We start from the raw sequence: 14331 nt of genomic DNA on the forward strand, positions 1-14331 counted from the left end.
GAGTCAGGTTGTCACGGACGGGTAGAATCCAGACATGGGTGAAGGAGAGAGAGGGACACGCATTATGAAGTCGCTCTGGCAAGAATGGGCAAGACTCGCACTGCAGACCAGGAGGACGCCCGCCTGGCAGAACAGAGAATCCGTGGGTGATGGAAAATCTGATTGCAAGGATAGGTTGGGACCAGGATGTTGGGGTCTTAGATACCAGATGAAGGGGTTGCAACTGTGTCCGTAAACGTGGAGCAAGTGCCGAAACATTTGAACAACAGAGGGTGATAGGATGAAAGTGGTGCTCTGAGAAGATGACTCTGTGTCCATGTGGAAAGGGGATGGGAGGAGGGAGATCCGTAGCCGAGGGACCCGTCAGCGTCCTCCGGCGGTGGGAGAACTTTGGGGTCAGGAAGATGAAGGATTGTAGCACCCTTGGTGGGAAAGTGTGACGCTTTCATTCCTTCACTCGTTCCACAAGGATTTATTTCACTTCTAACATGAGCCAGGCACAGCGCTGGGGACCGGGACGCAGCCAGGAGAGCAGAGGCAAGGCCCTCGCCATCCTGGAGTCTGTGGCTTACTGCTTCCCACCCTTGGCTCCGTGTCAGAATCACCGGTGGGTGGAGCGGGCTTTAAGGAATAACCTGATTTAGGTCCCAGTCCCCACAAACTGAGTCATCGACATCTCTGGGGGTGGCGTCCGACGTGGGTGTTTGTCACAGCTCCGCTGGGGCTCCCAGTGCACAGCCAGGGTTAGGAATCGCTGCCCTGGTGGGACCCAGATGAGGGCACTGGCTCTGGGGTCAGGAAAGCCTCATCCCTCCACTCGCTAAGCTGTGCGACTGGGCTGGTGGCCTCGTTTCTCTAACCCCTGCGTTCCTGACCCATAAACCGGGAGAGTCCGGGCACCAGCCGTGTTGGGGCTGTTGGATGACGGAGCCGGGACGCAGCTGGGTTCTTGGCTCCGTATCTGGCGCGTGGTCAGTGCACAGGGCTTGGATGGAAATGGGAAGCAAGTGAGTCTCTTCTGGGGAGATGGTGATGGGCTGTGTCTGAGGGGATGTTGAACGGTCTGGTGAAAAATGGAAGTTGGCAAGATACGAAACTAAAACTCCCATGAGAAGATGGGGCTGACAACACATTTAAGAGGTTGACACGTGGGCAGTAAAACCAGGATCCCACGACTCCTCGGTGCCCGAGCCCCACTGGCCCGACCCCCGAGTGAGCACGTGCTTTCCCCACACCTCCTTCCCCGCCACGGAGAAAGGCAGGGAATGTGCTTGAGCCGCGTCAGCACAGTTGGCCCGTCACACGTTCTGAGGCACACCCGTCCCTCCCACACCTCGTCTGCCGATTTGCTCACCCCTCGGCCCGGCCGGCTGTGTCGCAGGTGCCCTCGCCCGGCCCTCAGCCCGTGGGTCTCTGTCCTTGACCTCGTACCCCTTCCCCTGGGAGGTCTGTGGTCACAGGCCACACGTCCCCACTGCCCCTCACCTCCCTCATCTCAGTCCCGAATTAGACAGGTTTCTAGGCCCCTCCACCCGTGCTGTCCTCCCCCCACCCGCCTGCCCTGAGCATCCAGGAAGGAGCCTCGCATCTGCGTCCCTGCTGGGCTCCGGGAGGGGTGGATCTTTATTGCTCACCCGGCTGCTCTCCGCTCACCAGCTTCTTACACCTCTGCGGTCTGCTGTCAGGCCCGCAGCCCCAGAGCCAGGCAGAGAGGGAGGCTGTGAGCCCAGGGCTGTGGCCACCGAGGAAGGGGAGCCTGGGCTTGAAGGTGGAGGGAGCAGGCCCTGCGGACCCCAGGGGAGAGGGTGAAGGAGGAGGCTGGCCGGGGGCCGGAACCACAGGCGTTCTCTTTACAAAGTGCCCTTCTCTGAACGCGAGCTCTGGGTGGCATCATCTAGGGTCACCAGCCCATCCGAGGGATAGCCAGTGCCTTGGCCAGCTCCCCGCTGCCGTTGTCACTCTACACTTGGGGGTGCCAGTTCAGCATGCCAGGCCGCTCCTTCCTAGGTCTTGGCCTGAATTTAGGGTGAACTGCGGCGAAGTCAAGGCTGCTCGGGCTTTTATTATTTTGTTAACTTGATGCCGTTTAATGGATGATACTGGCTTTATTCATGTTTTCTAAAACTTGAGCAGAGCAACTTGTAAAAAGGCTTTTAAAAATTCTATTTAAAAGGCAATGCATACTTAGAGCCAAACTTGATGCACTGGGTAAGCTGACTTCGGGACTCTTGGCCTCGCTCGTGTTCTCACCTTCCTGTGCCCACGTGACACGTGGCACCCCTCTCGCAGCAGACAGACTTTCCAGGCTTCCTGCGCTTTCGTGTCGGCCCCGGTGCCCGGGTACCGGGGACCCCAGCGCAGGAGCTCTGGGCGGCAGGAGAAACCGCTCCGCCGAGTGTGGAAGGCTCGTGTGCCGCGAGTCCAGGGCTTTCCTTAGCCCCCCTCTCTGTCTTCCACTTCCGGCCCCGGTGCCCCCATTTGCCTTGGAAGCCCCCCCTCTGGTTGTGAGGTGACCCCTTTCTTTAGACCTCATGTGACTGTTGCATAAATTTCTGAGCAGGACCCCTTCCTCCTGTGGTCGCTTTGAGCAAAAAAGGCGAGTGTCCTTCGGGTCCTCATGGTGGCCCCCCTGTGCCCAGCTCTGCTTTCAAGGGCACAGTCAACATGAAAGCCAGCCCAGTGTTTCTGCTGAAGTGATGCTTCATCTCTAAATCGGTCACAGCATCCTGTTCCTCCCCCGGGTCTCGTCTGAACCCCGGAATAGTTTGCTACCACACACAGCAGTTTGAGGGTTTGCGGACAGCCTCCAGCCCGGGCGGCATCAGTCCTTGCTGTGGGACAGCCGGCTCCCGGCCACATTCGTCCAGTCGATTTTCCTGATTGTGTTGCCTCTTACAGGGGAGAGGAGGTGGGTGGAGAAGGCTCTTCAGTGGTCCGTTGTTATCTGAGAAGGTCGGCGGTTTCAGCTGCGGTTTCAGCTGCGTCGTGAGAGGCTCTGTGTTTGAGCCACCTGGAGTAGAGGAGTCACCACCCCGTGGATCCAGCCTTCGGCAGGGCCTGGGTCCCCCGGGCCCCCTGTATCTGAGCTGGGCCATCATCCCCCGGCGACCTCACTTTCAAAGAGGAGGACATTTAATGTCCTGCCCTGTTTTTAAATGGACAGTATGAAATATCTCAGCCCACTGTCGTCCCCGCCTAGTGATGTGGAAACAGTCTGATGTAAAGAGATGTTCCTGTCCTCGTGGGGGGGGGGGGGGTGTGTGCCTGGAAAAGTAGGTGTGTCTCGGGGAGCAAACGGTTTCCCCCGGCTATTAGGCGCGTGCTTGGTCGAGGCCAGGCATATTGCCGTAGGTATCCTGTGAAGCAAGCCTGACCGTGTGTTTTTCAGGAAACAAAGGCTGCCTTTTTCATCGTTTAAGTCTGATGCGTGGGTAGCCCCTTCCAACCTGACCTTCCAACTCGAAGGTCAGTTACCTAGTTAAACCATCAAACCACGCTGGTCACAGGCTTTATTGTGCATGAGAATCACTTGGAGAGCATGTTAAGAACACATTACCGCCACGGCCCTGCCCCAGACCCACTGCACCCCAGTCTCCAGAGGGGTGTCCCCGGAGAAAGTCCTCTCCCTGCACACACCCCAAGACTCGCCACGAGGAATCAGAGGTGAGCTTGTGCAGGTGGTGGGAGATCCACTGAGAGAGAAAGGGGTCCTTAAGGGTGTCTCCTTTGAAGTGTTCACACCCTAAGGGATGGAACTGGAGCAGATCCTGTGCACTTCTGTGAACATACCTTGGAAGTCCCTGCCTTATCCTCCAGGTTACGTTCCAAGACCCCCAGTGGATGTCCCTGAAACTGAGGATAGTACCGAACCCTATGTACACTGTGTTTTTTCCTCGGCATACATACCCGTATGCATAGGAAATTTACAAATTAGACACAGTAAGAGATTAACATTGATAACTAATAATACAATAGAACAGTTACAACAATATGCTGTAATAAAAGTTATGTGAATGTGGTGTCTCTCTCTCTCAAAATATCTTATTGTACAAATTCAGTGCCTTTTCCATCTTAACCAAGCCCTATCACACACCGTGGCCATAACTTGCAGTTTGAGGTGCGACAGCAAAACTAGCACGAGTTTCTTTTTTCCTTCTTCACAATTTAACGGATAGAAGATTCATTCTTACCGTAGATCTTAGCAACCTCAGCATACTTTCTTTTTCTTTCCTTATTAAATGGAGAACTTTCACCTTTTCACTTAAAGGGAGCACTTTACCGCCTTCTCTTTGGAGTATCTGAATTACCAGCATCAGTGTTCTTGCCATTGGGGGCCATTATTAAGTAAAATAAGGGCTACTTGGACACAAGCACCACGAGGCCACAGTCAGTCTGATCACCGAGCCAGCTACTAGGAGACAAACGGGCAGGGTGTGTCGGCCAAACGGAAGATTCCTGTCCTGCGTGGGATAGAACGGGACTTTGTGAGACTTTATCACACTCCTCAGAACAGCAGGCAATTTAAAACTTAAGAATGGTTTATTTCTGGAATTTTTCACTTAATATTTTTTGGATCGCGGCTGACTGTGATTAAGGGGGGACTACTGCATTTGATTCTACATTGATGCCAGTTATTTTTTTTGGAGCAAGCAATAAATTGATGCTGGGGTATTTCCACTGTCAGTGTGACCAGCAAACTGAAAACAAGACTAAATATTAAGCTCTACTCAGGAAAAACAAACAAAAAGACATGCCATTCAGGCAGGAGATAGCGATTAAAATGTGTGGATTTTTTTGTTTCTGCTCCGGTTATTCAAAATACTCTTGTCTAGACTTAATTTGAAACACTTAAGACCATTACCAGGACCAAAGAAAAAGGGTGGGGCGTGCATAAAAATTTAGGACATAAAGAAAAGGCCAGTAATCTACTCTTTCAGAATAATGTAACCTTTTTTGCCTGGTTCTTTTAGTTTCAGACACTATCTTCAAATTGATTCCATGGTTGTTTTAGGTGGGGGGGGAGATATATTTTAATTCAGTTCAATTCATCAAACGTTCATTGGGTGCCTACTGTGTGTCCTGTGATGTACTGACGGGTAGGAGATAAGGCGCAAGATTTCTAATCTGGAGGAGTTTATGGTTTCTCTGAGGAGATTAAAAGACACAAATTGCCTAGAGTGTATTTCTGATACTTTGATATTGCAAATGTTTGATCACTCAGCAGATATTCATCGAGACTCTAGGGAACCAGTGATGAGAAAAACCAGTTACAGAGATTCAAAGTCAGTGAAAGATTTTTTTTTTTTTTTTTTTTAAAGATTGATTGATTGATTGATTGCTATGTTGGGTCTTCATTTCTGTGCTAGGGCTTTCTCTAGTTGCGGCAAGCGGGAACCACTCTTCATTGCGGTGCGCGGGCCTCTCACTATCGCGGCCTCTCTTGTTGCGGAGCACAGGCTCCAGACGCGCAGGCTCAGTAGTTGTGGCTCACGGGCCTAGTTGCTCCGCGGCATGTGGGATCTTCCCAGACCAGGGCTCGAACCCATGTCCCCTGCATTAGCAGGCAGATTCTCAACCACTGCGCCACCAGGGAAGCCCCCTCAGTGAAAGATTTTGCGAGGTGGGTTAATAGGGAAGGTTTTTAGAGAACGAGTTATATTGAAGTACTCTTGAGGTCCATCTTAAAGGAAGTGTGAGATGGGGGTGGGGGGAGCCTGAGAGGCACAGAGATTGGAATTAATAAGGGAAGATGGGGGGAGGGGGGATGACAGTGACATGTGCAAGGAGTTGAAGGCTTGGGCTGGCAAGTAAGGGTTAGGTGAGGGAGGCCTGACCGTGGAGAATTTTGATGGAGGCTTGAGGGGCTTGGACTTAACAAAGGAGTAATTCAGTGAAGTTAAGGATATTAGTGAAGTTAATCAACTGAAGTGGGGGCAAAAAGTTGGGGAGAACCCAGAGGCTAGGAGACAGTAGTAGTTATTCATAAATAAAGGGAAGAGGCCCTAGATTATAATGGGGATCCCCTCCCCATCCCCCGCCAGTAGCCAGTATAAATGTGAACACTTTTAATGCTTTTAAATTCTGGTACTGTGATTGCTGAGTTGGCTTAGAGGGAATACGTTTTGTTCGTTTGTTTGTTTTGCTGTCTTTTGTTTATGGACTTTGCTTTCCCTAAGGCACAGCTGTGAAGCTCTGGCCTCCAGAACCGGGTTTCAAGTCCCACCACTGCTATCAAGTAATAGCCTCTGGAAGGAGAGTTCAGAGACCTTAGCTCCAGTCCTGGCCCCATCCATCCCCAGCTGACTGTGTTCCACGGAGTCAGTATATTGGTAGAATGTCAACTGTGAGCCACCCACACCCCCGCATCTGGATCTCATTATGACCAGGGCCTGTGCTTAGTCCATGGCCAGGGGACAGTGTTGTCTCCTGTGGGCTGACCTTGGCCTCATTGGCTCAAACTGGGGACCCTCCATCATCTCCTCCCCATCAGCAGGGAACACGGTGTCTTCCAAAATGTCTTTCTCTAAGTCACTTCAAAAAAGGGGCATAACTTAATACAGTCATAAAAACAGTTTCCAAAATTGCATAGCTTGTGCAGATTCCTGACTAGAAGTTAGGTTTGATTGAAAAGAAGAGCTCTGAAAGCATCTGCATTGCAGGCATTAGCTTTTTAAGTTAATTTGTGTTTTATTACTAGTAGATACAACAGGAAAGGGTTCTAGTTTACCCTTGAGAATTTTGAGTGAAACATTCCACCCACTGACAGTCTCATTCACCCAGATGAGGGAGGTGGTTATAAATATGTAAAAGCTTTGAGAGTTGCAGTGTCTTTTCTGAGGAGAAGTAATCAATAAGTTATCTGGGCTATTAGGTTGTCTTTAGTTTTCCCTTACTTGTCTCTAGGACCTTGAGTTGTGTGGTGAAATAATTTGAAATCGAATTTGTTTTTTTAGTATGAAATAGTTAAAGGGAGAACCTCTCTGTGTATTTGAGTGTATCTCTGCCCTGGTGTTCCAGTCCCGCCTACACACACGCACGTGCACGGTCACACGAATAAACCCAGATAACACAGTATAAGCCCATGCATGACATACGCACAGCTAGGTGTGCTCGCAAGCGCCTTGGTGACAGAAGCTAATGCTCAGCTGTAGCAGAGATGCTGATGTACATAGATGCCTGCCACATGGAGGGAGACACACAGACACATGCAACAGACATGCGTATACACACAAGGACACACACACAGCTTCAAAGACACTGAAAAACCATGTACATTCACGGACCACATGAACCAACCAGAGCGACCCCAGAGGTCAAGGGCCCAGGTGCAGAAGCAGTGTTCATGCCCCAGAAACTTGGCCCAGTTTTCTGCCTTGCTGCAGAATTGCCATCTACATGTCCCCAAACGTGAGGACAGTAGGGCTGGAACCACTCTTGAGCTCAGGTATAAACCAGTTGTTTTCAAAGGGTGATCCAAGGACCCTCCTGCCAAAGTATCACCCAGGTGCTTGTTAAAAATGGAGATTCCTGGGTTGCAAAAGAAATCTAAGGAACAGGCTCTCTGGGGGGTGCAGCCAGATGACAGATTTAAGCAAGCTCTGGGGCGAATTCTTTTTTTAAAGCCACTGTATTGAGGTATGATTGACATACAAAAAGCTGTACATATTTAATGTGTACACCTTGGTGAGTTTGGAGGTAAAACCGTCACCACAGTTTATGCCTTAAACAGATCCATCACCTCCAGGAGTTTCTTCCCGCTTTAGTTACTTATTTATATTTTTTAAATTATTATTTTGTCCTTTGAGAGCTGTTGCCAGAGGTGGCTTGGATCCCAGAGTCGGTTGCCCCACAGAGGGGGTTACCACCTGCCGCGTCAAAATGGGAGAAGTGGGGCTGCTGTGGGCAACCTGGTACGGGGCTGTTGCCCTTCACCTGGGTGGCTGAGAGCCCCGCCGCGGGGCCCCGTTGTTAGATTCCTGGTGGTCCGACCCCTTATGCCTCAATGGTGGTGACAGTGAAGATCCAAAAATCGTTGGTGCGTGCGACAGGAGGGGTTACTGGGTGGGTTGGTGAACTGGCAAGTGGGTGGCTGGGAGGGGAAGCAGATGGACAGAGGCGACATTAATACACGTGACTTTTTGCATAATTTGCAATCGACGGAGCACTTACCGCTTAGTAGCTACCGAACTCTCCCTGTAGCCACAGCTGGGTTTGGAGCTATAATCCTCATTTATGCATCGAACAAGTAATTTTTTGAATTCCGAAGATGTGCCAGACACTGTGCTTTGTGCTGAGGTTTCAAGAAATGAGTAGGAGTGCCCTCAGCTATGCAGCTCTGCCCCCGAATCTGTCATGGAATGAGCTGTCCCTGGGGAGCCAGCGGTGGGTGTGCCAGGCTTCGCTGTCCTCGTCTACCCCGGTGTAGATGTCTCTCCTTAAGCCGAGAAGGCAGAGCATGTTGCCTTTGAATCGCTTTGCCCAGTCTCCCTGGGCCGCTTGTATTATATGTTCTGAGTCCTGAGCGCCCTCCCCAGTGAATGGGCCCCCTCCCCCCTGCCCTTGGCCTCCCCCTGCTGCGGGTCTCTGCATCACAGCTGGGACAGATCTCTGCATCACAGCTGGGACAGATCGGGCCATCCTTTCCCCACCCACTCACCAGCTCCCCAGAGGAGGAGGGAGCGCCCAGCCACAGCCTTGCCAGGGCAGCTCGAGCCCAGCGTTCCCTTTCTTCCTTGGCCCCATCGGCCTCTGGCTCACCGGGTCTTGAAGCCGGGTGGAGGAGCAGGGCTCTTGGTGATGAGTACTGGGCTGTGGCCCTCGTTCCTGGGCGGAGATGGAGATGGTGACATTGTAGAAGCAATTGTCGTAGGTTAGGTGTCCCCAGAGCAGAGCCTGAGGCAGGGCTTGGGTGCAGCGTGTCTGTTTGGGAGAAAACCTCAGGAAGCAGGAGGAAGGGAATGGGGTGGGGGGAGACCGGGAGGAGTTAGGGGGTGGCTCCGTTCTCCCTCCAAGGGGCCTGCTGTAGGCCTCAGGGACTGTGCCCCAGGAGCGGGGAGGCTGGGGCTCTGGGCCCTTTGAGACCGAGGGCCCTCGAGGGTATTGACTCTCCTGTGCCTTTGTTTGGGCCGAGCTTGTTCAAGGACTGGGTGGGCTTGAGGAGACTGTGAAGCAGAACAGACCACGTGACTGTGGCCGAGATCAGCGGGAACGTGACACGAGCCCAGAAGGACCCAGAGTGTGAGCTCCAGCCCTGCGCTCGGGGATCCACTCCGTCCTCCCCACCGATGACATGTGTGTCATTTTTAAATGGAAAGGGAATACAGGGGAAGTGCCTTTGTAGGCAAATTTAAGTATTGCAGGCTAAGAATTCAGAGTTGAACTCCAAATTTTGGTTTTGGGGGGAGTTGGGAGATCTGAATGAAAAGCTAAAAAAAAAAAAAATAAGAATCTTGCCTCCACCCCACTCTCCTTTTTTATCTGGCCAGCCTGCCCACTAGAGGTGGGAGATGGAGGCTGTGTCTGAGAGAGAAGATACCTGAGCAGGGGGAGGTGCCTGAAGCATGAGTTTGTCAGAACCGTGGGGTGAGGTGGAGGCGGTTACTCTCTCCCACGTTCTCTCTGCTGGTGCTCGGAGCTGTCGTAGGTGTGTTCCCCAAGGCGCCTTTGTTGAATGAGCGAGTGACTAACTGGCCGAACGAATGGATGGATGGATGGATGGATGGATGGATGGATGGATGGACGGATGGACGGATGGATGGATGGACGGATGGATGGATGGTATCAGTGGCCCCATATGTGTATAGCTCAACTCACACTGTCACACACCAGAAACACCCACGTGCCCAGCTTCTTGTAGTCCTTCCTACAGTCCTTTCACTGTTGCCCTAAACCTCAGGCCCGTGGCATCCAGCGTCTCCAAACCCTGGATCATACGGGCCCCCTTTATCAGCCTTTTGGGGAGCAGACACATCTCAGCAAAAATGTTCGTTCCGTCAACCTGTGAGATTTCAATTTAAAACCTGAAGACAGCTGACTCAGCTTTTAACAGATTAGTTCCCTGAAATCAGCCAACATCTGTCATGTCCCATTACACGTTTACAGAAAATTAGAAATGACTTCCCAGTATGAAGAAAGGGCCGAGCCCAGCAAGACCTGACTAGGGAACCTTGCACGTGTGGAGACAGCCCTGTCCTCTGGGCCGCTAACCCCTGATCTGCTTTCCTGTTTTTGAGATGTTAACAGACATGCTAGTCGTGTGCCCCGTAACTTTGTCTTCATACTTAGGAACTGAGTGAACGAAGATCTCCCGCAGAGGATAAAGCTCCCCACACGCTGCTCAGCGTGTGCCTGGCACGTGGCAAGCACTCAGCCCATGTTAGCTGCTATTATTACTTTTACTGCCGCTACTGTTACCATCATTATCAGTATTCTTATCGTCATCACTCTATTGGCAGAGATCTGGATTTGAATTCCAGATCTGCTACTTTATAGCTGTGTGACCTTAGGCAAGTTCCCAAACCTCTCTGAGGCTCGTTGTTCTTTCTCTTATGAGGGCAGTGCGACAGCAGTTCCTGAGGTTGTTCTAAGGACTAAACGAGATGACTGTGGTGTGTGCTCACCTGTGCGCACCTCGCCTCTGCTGTAAGTAACCGTCACGCTCTCCCCTGGGCCCCCTTCCCGGTGTATGTGCCTCTGGCTTAGCACTTATTTTATTTGGCCTGGTATCATTGTAGGCTATCGACATCCCCAGTATTCCTGAGCTCCTTGGGATCACGTGTCGTTTCTTTTTCATCTCTGTGGAGGCCCAGCACGTACTTCACATCCAGTAGGCGCTAATGGAGTATGTTTGGTGGGTTTCCTCTGGTGTCAGGAAGGGACGGTGTCCAGTGCAATGGTGAAGGGTTAGCGTTTGAGGAGAGGAGCAACGTCTCTTCCTCTGAGTCAGGAGGGAGACACGGGTGCAGCGTGCTTGACTTGAGGGCATGGGCCCGGCACCCTCCTGCCGCTGCTCGTGTACCTGCAGCGAAGCTGTGTATCCTGCACTTGGGCTGGGCACACAAGCCTCACGGCAGTGGGGAGCGGGCACGGGAAGCCTCAGGAGGTTACATTGCATTTGCCACCTGCCATGCTTCCCGTATCCACTGTCCGTCTCCACCGACATCAGAAGGGTCCAGGAGCCAAGACTGGAGTGATGGGCAGGACTCTGCTCAAGGACTCCCCGAAGGTGTGCGTGTGTGTGTGTGTGTGTGTGTGTGTGTGTGTGTGTGTTGGGTGTGTGAATGTGTGTTGGTATGTACTATACGTGTGGGGTGTGTGTTGGATGTGTGAATGTGTGTTAGTGTGTGTTGTATGTTAGTGTGTATTGTATATGTGATGTGTGTTGCTCCGTGGGGAGAGTGTGGGTGTGCGAGGTCAGTGGCAGCAGGTAGGCTGGTCCCTAGGGTTCCCCATATTTGGAGCCCCTTCAGATCCTGCTTCGTGTGACTGGGGAAGTGACTCTACAGTCACAACCTTATTTATGTAATTATTGACTATAAAAATCAAAGTTTTTTGGCCAGAACATGAGGGATAAACTGTTGGTGCCGCTTCTTTGTCATCCACTGACCACCAGTGAAGGATTTCTAGTCCTCTTCTCTTTGTAAATTAGAACTTACATTGGCAAATAAAAATGAACTAAGTGTGAACCCCCAGAACAGAAATAGCTCTGGCACTGAGAGTCAGATGTTCTCACTGTGAAAGGTGAATATTCACCCTGACGAGCGGCAGGGAGATCTTCGGGAGATGGCGCTGCTCTGTGTCCTGACTGTCGTGGTGGTAACAGGCGGAAACTCACAGAACTTACATCCGAAAATTAAATTTAAAAAATTCCAAGTGAAAATTTAGAATCTATTTACCCTTAAAGATCTTTAAAAAACTGTTGGTAATATTAAGCCCTTCAACTTTATCTTGCCTAGTTTTTCTTCCTGTTTTTGTTGTGTTGTGTTTGGGTAAAAGAGATATCTTTGTTCATCCTGTAACAGGATGGCCAGCAGGGCAACAATCATTTCTGGAAACTGCTGGACCAGGGAACTATGAAAACAACTCTGGGGAATAAACAGCTGCTGATGACGGAAGCACTTCTATCCCGCAGTTTCTTTACTTTACATCTGCCGTTTCATGTATAGGTCATGGACTTACCCTCTAAAAGTGAAGGACAGTGAGTGCTAGAGACAGAGAAGTGAGGGACTGTTACCCCTGAAATGCCGGAGTCCAGGAGGAAGATGGTCTTCGTGGAATTTGGTCATCCAGCCTTACTGTGCCTACAGCGCCCTGCCCTTGGCTCTTACATCATCATGGCCGTGGCCAGCAAATCCAGGTGTGAAGCAACATCGTTTTCGATAAAATAGCTTTCCTAAAACCAGCTTTTCCCAACGGCAGGCCTCTCATCTGTGGGGACATTCATGCTTATTACAGAGAAGTGGCTGGTTTTGTAGGAAAGGTCTTTTATCCCCTCTAAAGAGAGGGCACCTGCGTGCCATCTTGGATGCAGTGGGTTCTGTTGCCTGCATTCTGAGTGATGGGCCTTGGAGAGGGGCTCCCGTCCCCAGCGGTGATCCCAGGCGTGATGAGGCCAGTTCCCAAGAGCACGGCCTGGGCCACGCACCCCAATAACTGGGCCGTGACCCAAGGCCACATGCTGGGCACAGAGCCACGTTCCTTCCGTTCCCTCCCCACTGACAGGAACTTTTCACTTGTTTCCTTGGAAGAAACGAGCCCACAGCATGTAAATGTTGCATGGTGTCCTCTGCAGCTCAGAGTGGCCGGTTGAAGGCGGGTTTTCTGTGACTCTCCTGGCAATGAGAGGTCCGTGCGTTTGCAGATCTGAGCTCATGGCCACCCCACCCCTGTTTCCCATGCCCCGTGATGCCACCCAGGCTGCTCTCTGTACATTAGTTCCGAGGAGAACTGGGGCATCCTTCCTTGCTCTTGCATGTGCCCTTTCCCTTCTCAGAAGACAGCTCCTTCTCCCTCCAGCTCCTTCCTTGATTCCATGTTCCCTCCTCTGTTACCTGCTCTAGCTCCCACATCCCAGTTCCCAGCCCGGAATTCGGAGTCCTGTTCCAAGGCCCCAGCCTCGCCCTCAGCACCTGTGTGAGCCCACAGTGTTCCCAGGATGCCTGCCCTGCCCTCCGCTGCACCCAGGCCCCAGAACCCAGCCCTGTCCGGCTCCTGTGGTGGAGCCCAAGTGCCAGATTTGCCACAGCCAGAAATGGTTTCTTCCTCCGGAGACGTTCGGACGTTGTATAATCTGCCATGTTATGCACTTGTCCATTTGACCTCCAAGGAAATTATGCACTTCCTGGGGCCAGAGTCTGGCTCTCAGACCCTGTGAAAGAACCAGGGCTGATGTTATCAACCCACTTTACAGTGACCTGAAATGACCAGCCACCACTGGCGGCGTCTAGGGAGGTGACGCGGAGACAGAGACCCGGGTCTCAGTGTCCCACCAACCGTGTGACTCAGGTGAATCTCCTAACCTCCCTGACGTGCCATCTCCTTAGCTGGACCAGGTGACGTAACACACCAGGGCCGTGGGCACCTTGAAGGTCTATGTGAGTTCGCCCCACTGTACTTAGCCTCACGTAGCCCCTCCGAGCCTTGGGCATAGCGGAGACTGTAAATAGGTTACTATTTCTAACCACGCCCAGCCTTTCCTTTCTATCCTGCCCGTTCCTTCTTCTTGTCTTCCTCTACCTGTGTCCCCAAGGTTCTCCCACGCTAATCCAGGTGGACACAGCAGTGGTGGGACATCTCCAGGCACCAAGGCACCACCATACGTAGACTCTGGGGACACAGTTAAGCGAGAGCTCGGCTCTTAGAAGGTTGCCAGTTAATTGCTTTGCTGCCCCTGCAAGAAATGTATTCATGTGTGGCTCTCAATTTGGGGCCATGCGGACCCAAATGAGGTTTCTGCTGGTGCTGACAGAAACAGTAAGATTGAAGATAGATTTTTCTCTGAAAATGAGCCATTAGAATTTTTTTTCTAGCTTTTCCTGTTCATATTCTGTGTCATGGTTTGTACAGAAAGACCCATATCCTCATCTCATTGCTTTACTTTACAAGCTCTCTTCAGCAGGTGATGTCAGACACCTGTGTGCGTGACACTGCAGATGCTGTGGGTACCGCGGGCCCCCCCACCCCACCTTTGGGGAATGTGCCGCAGCTCCTCCGGAGAGAGCATGTCTTAGGAACACACCCATTTGGACAAAAGTCTCAGGAACACGAAGCCACCGAAGAAATCAGCAGAAGTGCCAAGTGGGGCAGACCCTGTCTGAGGGGGGAATTAACCGT

At 51.7% G+C, this 14331-nt stretch overlaps 1 protein-coding gene across 7 annotated transcripts in view; it reads left to right on the forward strand.

Annotated features, from left to right (window-relative positions):
- HIPK2 (homeodomain interacting protein kinase 2) overlaps positions 1-14331 on the forward strand; it is a 186923-nt gene that overhangs the window by 66137 nt on the left and 106455 nt on the right. The window lies entirely within an intron of this gene.

The sequence above is a fragment of the Balaenoptera ricei genome, chromosome 9, assembly GCF_028023285.1.
Source record: "Balaenoptera ricei isolate mBalRic1 chromosome 9, mBalRic1.hap2, whole genome shotgun sequence".
Lineage (NCBI taxonomy): Eukaryota > Metazoa > Chordata > Mammalia > Artiodactyla > Balaenopteridae > Balaenoptera > Balaenoptera ricei.